The sequence below is a fragment of the Saccopteryx leptura genome, chromosome X (assembly GCF_036850995.1).
Source record: "Saccopteryx leptura isolate mSacLep1 chromosome X, mSacLep1_pri_phased_curated, whole genome shotgun sequence".
NCBI classification, from domain to species: domain Eukaryota; kingdom Metazoa; phylum Chordata; class Mammalia; order Chiroptera; family Emballonuridae; genus Saccopteryx; species Saccopteryx leptura.
In genome coordinates this window covers 59,263,586-59,270,726 of record NC_089516.1, presented here as the reverse complement: position 1 = coordinate 59,270,726, position 7,141 = coordinate 59,263,586, and the positions used below count along the sequence as shown (strand labels likewise).

Below are 7,141 nucleotides of genomic sequence, written 5' to 3'. Positions count from 1 at the left end.
TACTAATGTCATACTTCAAAGATATAGAACAAATATTCCAAAAATTTATATGGAACCAAAAAAGAACATGAGTAGCCTCAGCAATCTTGGAAAAGAAAATTAAAGCGGGGGGTATCACACTTCCTGATAACAAGTTATACTGTGTTTGTACTCATAGTAGCCCAACTTCACATTATTACATTTATTTCTATTCCTTATGCATTATTTATACAACAGTGGATAACTTCTGACTTGTCTTACAAAATATAATATACATTTGAATCAATTTAAATTCTGAAAAATCTTAGAAGTTAAATTCTAAATATACAAAGTGTGACTTAAAAAAAGTGATTGCTTTTATAATGTGAGTATTTAAACTCATGTATTTAAATAAGTGCCATTCCCTCCTAAGTTTTCCACATGGGAGAGCATAAACTTATTTCAGTGATGAAACTACTATTCAAATAATCCATGAACCATCGTTCTTTCAGTTATCTCTGGAGCTTCTGTCTCACAATCATTTAACATGAAACATTAATTCGCAATCTTTCATACACCAGTCACCATTTTTGTATTACTTTCATCATTTGCAGCTGGATAATTTTTTTTAACTAAAAACTTGTGAATTACTCTAATAAATTTAAGATTGAGTAATATTTTGGTCTAAAACTAGATGGAAGAATTACATTAAAAAGTTTCTCAAATGACTTTCAACTGGCTTTCAAGACAATTCCAAACCACAAATTCCAAACCTGTTCTGAGCATTAGCAATGGTATTAGAGTCAGACTGCCTTAAACTGAAACAAGCCCTACCATTAACTAGTTGTGTGACTTAGAGCAGATTTCACTTCTCTCCACATCAGTTACATCATCTATAAAAAGGGGATAATAATAATCTCATTGACTGTATAAGGCTCACTACATATAAAAATTAGAATATCTAATATTCACAAAAAGAATGTGCCTGACCTGTGGTGGCACAGTGGATGATGCATTGACCAGGAACTCTGAGGTTGCTGGTTTGAAACTCTGGGCTTGGTGGACATTTCACTTGGGCTCGGTGATCGCTGAATTTCAGAAGCTCACCTGGGACAATGGTATGCATTCCTTGTATCGTTATTCCAGTTCTGCTCTGGGTCTACAAAAAGTTCCTGGAGCCTTACATCTACCTTCTGATTTCCCCCTTTTGTGAGTCATATATGGACTAGAAAACCTATTCAGAAGTCCATGATAAAAGCAAAGGCAAAGTAGATTATAAGGGTGCAGACACAAATAGATTACCAACAAAAGGACCAAAAGAAATCTGTGATAAAAAGCAAGACTGAAGTGATTGCCCCAGAGGACCTCATTGTTCTCAAAATGGACCTAATGATCTGAAGCACCTTCTTTGTAATTGTCTGACATTTTTCTCTTAAATTAGAATTTATGATAGATAGTTTATATATTTAAACCTGTTAAGCTATATGTCTGATCAAGTCATTGACTCACCTTGGACTTCATCTGATAGAAATCAGTAGGTTTCAACTATTTTGCCCTCGCCCACATGAGGGATAAGTTCACTTTAGCAACTAAATTCAGTTGATTAATTTAATTCATTATTTAAAGTATACAGACTATATTATTAAACTAGCAGATGTTCATGGTAAAGCAGTGTAACAGGAAGTTGAATGAAAAGTTGATGTTCTCTCACTCCCTCACTCCCTTATTCTAGCTCCACCAATGTAGTCACTCTTAGTTTTTCTTTATGTAGCCTTCTAGCAACTTACTTAAAATTATCTGTTTTTATTATATCATTTAAAAAAATCCTAATATTGGAAGGTCCCTACTCCCATAGTCCCCAAAGGCTGTTACTTGTGTCTTACATTTTATCTGTGTATTTCTAAATAACACATATGTACTGCTGTTTTGGATCTGTCAACTTTCCACATGTTTAACTTCCTGCCATGGTTGAGATATAGCTACCTTACACTGTATTCCCTCTTCTCCCACACTTCCTCTCTATAGGTGTTTGTACCTCTTGGTTAAGTCATTAATCAGGGTTTATATTAAAAAAAAAAAAAAAGAAATCCTGGGCTTGCCTGGTCAAGGCACATTAAGGGAATTAATGCTTTCTGTTTCTCTTCCCTTCCCCTTCCCTCTCCCTCTCTCTTTCTCTTCCTCTCTCTCTGAAAAATGAATAAATTTAAAAAAATCTAAAAAAGAAAACAAATATATCTAGTTTTAAAAAAGTAAAATGGAACATAGAAAGAATGTAAATTCTCATATATTTGCATATAAGGGTTAAATTATATCCTCTGATTATATTTTATAGTATGCTTTTTTATCAAATTAAATTAATAGTTATTATTTATGTCATCTATTTTGTTGTTAACATAAACCAAACTCAAAAGAGTTTTTATCACAGTTGTATTGCAGTGTACAATAAATTATTGAAGACTCCTAGCCTTTGCAAACCAAACCAATAAGAAAAGTAAAACTTTAGGTTAGAATAATGCTTTTAATTCTGTGAACTTAATATTGATACTTTATTCGGAAATGATATAACTTTGTAATTTATAATGATATATCTTTAACTGGAGCAACTTTTCTTATTGCCAGTATCTACTGGTAACTTATGACTGGATTGCTTTTGTTGGGTACATTCTCAACAACATGGCTGTTAATCTTCTTTGAAACTTTAAATTATGTTACCACTTTTCCCTTTAAGCAACTGAAAGTTGTAATTTGGTTGTCTATAATTATATTTTTCTTTTCACATATCAAATTGTCTGTCAAATGTCAACACTAAAACAATGAATTTTTTTTATAACATCAGGTATATTAATAATCCTACTAAGATGCAGTGTGTTATAAATATTCTCAGAGCTAATTAATGCAGCATGTCATTATGGGAAGAAACCCAGCTGACTGAAGAAATTATGCATATTTTTTTCAGATATTGGATGTAACAGAATGATTGAGGTTGATTTTACTTGTAGCTGAAACTGCATTTTCAATGGTAAAAGTTAATATATTCTTCAAAAAAAAAAGTTCCAACAGAGTGTAAAATGTCAATATTCTGTGAATAAATATTGGGCATCTGGTACATTTTGTTCTTGTCATTGAGAATAATCTGTCTGAAAAGCCCTGTATAATCTAAAAAGTTCATCAAAATAAGAGGAAGGATGAAAATATATCAAAAGGCCTAACTCCATCACTGAATAAATGGCCTGATGATTTTCTACTAGATGAAAACAAACAAACAAACAAACAACAACAAAAAAGCATAATCTTTAAATATACAGGATCTTGTACTTGGACTGCCATTGAATTTGAAACCAAGCTTCACCACTAACTAGTGTGATGTGGAGCAGATTTATTTTATTTCTTTGCACCACAGTTTTATCATCTGTAAAATGATAATAATAATATTTTCATGCAGGATTACATGAGTTTGTACTTGCAGGCACCGAACAGTGCTTAGCATATAGCTAATGCTCTTATTACTAAGTGTCATTGAGAGAGTCATTTTGTTTGTATCTAAATTGAAAAATTTTTCTTTCCTCCCATGGCTACTATTAGAATATGCCCTTTATTTAATATTTGCTCATAGAGGTCTGAGTCATATATGTACTGAATAAGGATTATTTTATTATATGTTTTAAATAAGAATTATTTAAAAATTTGAAACATTAAATTTGGTTACTTATAAGGTTTCTTCAAACTCTGAGATGTGATGTTATTTTAATTCTTTTAATTGTATATATATTAAAATATGTGCAACCCAGGAGTAATGAATTTGTTATTAAAGATAATTATAATAATCAATAAAAATGCTAACTCTGAAAATAGGTTCATAAATTACCTACAATTGCCAGATACTTTAGCAATTATGTTGAAAAACTTGATATTTATAATGCAGATCAGCATAATCTATGAAAGAATAGACATGCTTATTTGTGCACACAATAAAGCGAATTTGTAAATATTTAGCTCTCCTTGAAAGAGTTAGATATCCCATAATTCAATAAAATAAAACTGAATAACACAAAAGCAAAACAAAAAAAAATGTTTGTTTTGGCATGAAAATTTTATAACCTTTAATTCCAAGGGAAAAAATGAAGACAATATTTATTATAATAATATTTTTATGCAGGATTACATGTAGAAGTATAATGTAGTCTAATTACTTTCTATTCCAAAGCATTCAAAGGTAAACTCAGAAATGATCACATTTAGTATTGCAATTCTATTTCTAAAATCTGTTTCTTCCTCTTTATCCACCACCAAAACTACAAATAAGAAGGATCACTTGATTGGCCAGGAGGTGGCACAGTAGTTAAGTTGTTGAAATAATATGCTAAGCATCCAAGTTCAAAACCCAGAGGTTGACAGCTTGAGCATGGGCTCACCCAGCCTGTGTGCAGGATCAGGATCATAGACATGACCCCATCAACCCTGGCTTGAGCCCAAAGGTTGCTGGCATGAGCCCAAGGTCACTGGTTTGATTGAGCAAGAGGTCCCTGGCTCAGCTGGACCCCTGGTCAATGCACAAATGAAAAAGCAATCAGTGAACAACAAAGGCTCTGCAACTGTGAGTTGATGCTTTTCATCTCTCTCCCTTCCTGTCTCTGTCCCTGTCTGTACACCCACCCCTCCTTCAAAAAATAACAACAACAACAACAACAAATATCACTTAACCCATGGGGTAAGTAAACAAAAATAATTAACATTTTTGTTTAGATTGACAAAAGTAGCACTTACTAGTTACATTACAGTGGCAATTTATTTACTCTGTGCTTTCCTTGGTTAACAATTTTTTTTCAAATGTAGAAAATAATATCTATATTGTATGAGTTTTTAAGTATAATTTAGATAACATATAAAACATCTGTGCCAGGCACATCATAAATAGTAGTGTATTAGTTTGGTGCACAAACAGAAAAACTATGCTTGCATTTATATTGATAGCTTTTCATAGGAAGATTAGAGAAATAGCAAATCAAGGTATGTAGAGATATCAGCATGGTCAGAACAAAATGATAGTCTGAGAGAAGTCTTAGGTGTGAAGTGATCAGTGCCCTATGTTATAAACTCTAAGAACTGATAGATGATGCCTAATGTATCTTTTATTGTCCACTTGTGCTAAATGTTAAATTCCTATTGAAAGGGTCCCCATGAGCTAAGTGGGGCATCCACAGGTGAAGTTCTCTCAGTGATTAATGTGTGGGCTTTCTGCTGGAGACCTGAAAGAAGTCAGTAGAAGTAAAATTCCTTAAATGCCTTTGATATTCTTATCTGCAACTTTTCTGATCTCCCTTTTCATAGTCATGGAAGCTGCAACTCAATACTCTAGGTACTGCTAGAGAGATATGGGCTTTTTCAGAAACATCACATACAGTTGGGATAACCACACACCGACTCACTGCTTTCCTTTACCCAGTAGGAGAGGTCACTGCTATCTAGTTCCCCACACTATGCCACCTTGGAGAAGAGGTAATATTAGCAGTTTCTCTTACCCTCTCCACTACATCCAAATTCATACAGGGGGTCCTTGGGTTATGACAGTCTTAACATACAATGTTTTGAGTTTACAATGCTCACTTCCATAAAAACTTAAAAAAAATGAGATGTGAGTGTTTTGGCTTATCCAGTGGTTGGTAAATTCATTAGTCAACAGAGCCAAATATCAACAGTACAATGATTGAAATTTCTTTTGAGAGCCAAACATTTTAAACTTAAACTATATAGGTAAGTACATTGTTATTAACTTAATTATGGTACTCCTAAGCTAGCCTTTGCTAAAATGTCCTCAATTTTATTGAGCCGCATGTGTCTCACGAGCCATGGTTTGCTGACCACTGGCTTATGCCATTAGTATTGTACTTACAGACTATATGGGCTAACTAGTTTGGTTGTGTGCAGTGAAAGAATATGCTGTAATGTGGAATATGAGTGAGGGAGTTGGCATCCTCCAGTATGCTTACCTACACCATTTTAGACTGTTAAAAGCACAAGTGTTCTGTTTGTGTTGCTTTGTTTGGCAAGTTGTTGGGCTTTATCATGGCTCATAAATGAAAGCCAGAGTCCTTAGATAGTAGTACTTCAAAGATGAGGAAAACCATCACAATGGAAATAAAGTTAGACATTGTAAAGAGATCAGAAAAAGGAGAGTCAGTGATGAACATCAAACACGTGCTAGGCCTTAGCCACTCTACTGTAACAACAATTATCAAGGATAAAGACTGTATCCTAGATCATGTAAAGGGATCAGCCCCTATTAAATCAACTGTGATTACTAAACATCAGTGTGGCATAGTGATTGAGATAGACAGATTGCTAGTTTTGTGGTTGGAAGACCAGCCATCAGAAGCATATACCAGTTAGTCTAATTTTGATTCAAGAGAAGGGTAAAAAACTACTTGAGGCAATAAAAATAAAAATGGAAAAGGGAGTAAAGGATTTTTGGCTAGTAGGTGTTGGTTCATGCATTTCAAAGCTCATACCAACTTGTATAACCTTAAGGTGCAGGATGAAGCTGCTAGTGGGGATGAGAAAGCAACAAGTGAATTTCTTAATAGGTTGGCTGAATTAAACAAAAAGGGTGACTACTGTGTTAAATAAGTATTTAATGTTAACAAGATAGGTATTTTTGGGAAGTGTATGCCTAACAGGACCTACATTGCTAAGGATGAGAAAACAACACCAGGTCATAAAGCTAGCAAGGAGAGATTGACTTTGCTTCTTGAAGGGAATGCTATAGGTGACTTCAAACTCAGGCCCCTATTGGTATACCAGGTAGAGAATGTAAAGGCACTGAAGGGCATTTGGAAAAGTCAACTGCCAGTCATCTGAATGTTTAATAAGAAGGCATAGGTAACACTTCAAAATTTTGATGAGTAATTTTCCAGTTATTTTGTACCAACAGTGAAGGACTACTGTACTGTCTTAGTAAAGGGCTATATTTTAAGGTGTTTCTAGTGCTAGACACTGCCCCTGGGTCATCCTGCCCACTTGGGTGACTTTAACCCTGTCAGGGTGGTTTACATTCCTCCTAATACCACTGCCATTTTACAGCCCATGGACCAAGGCCTCTTTCAAGGCCTACTACATCTGCAGGACATTTGCTATGGCCCTTAATGAAACTCAGAAGGACAAGAAACTAACACTCAAAAACTTTTGT

The 7,141-nt window shown here is 34.1% G+C and overlaps 1 pseudogene; it reads left to right on the top strand.

Moving 5' to 3' along the window:
* The first annotated feature begins 1,025 nt into the window (after positions 1-1,025).
* On the top strand, positions 1,026-1,596 carry LOC136385648 (UPF0729 protein C18orf32 homolog pseudogene; annotated as a pseudogene).
* The last annotated feature ends 5,545 nt before the right edge of the window (positions 1,597-7,141 follow it).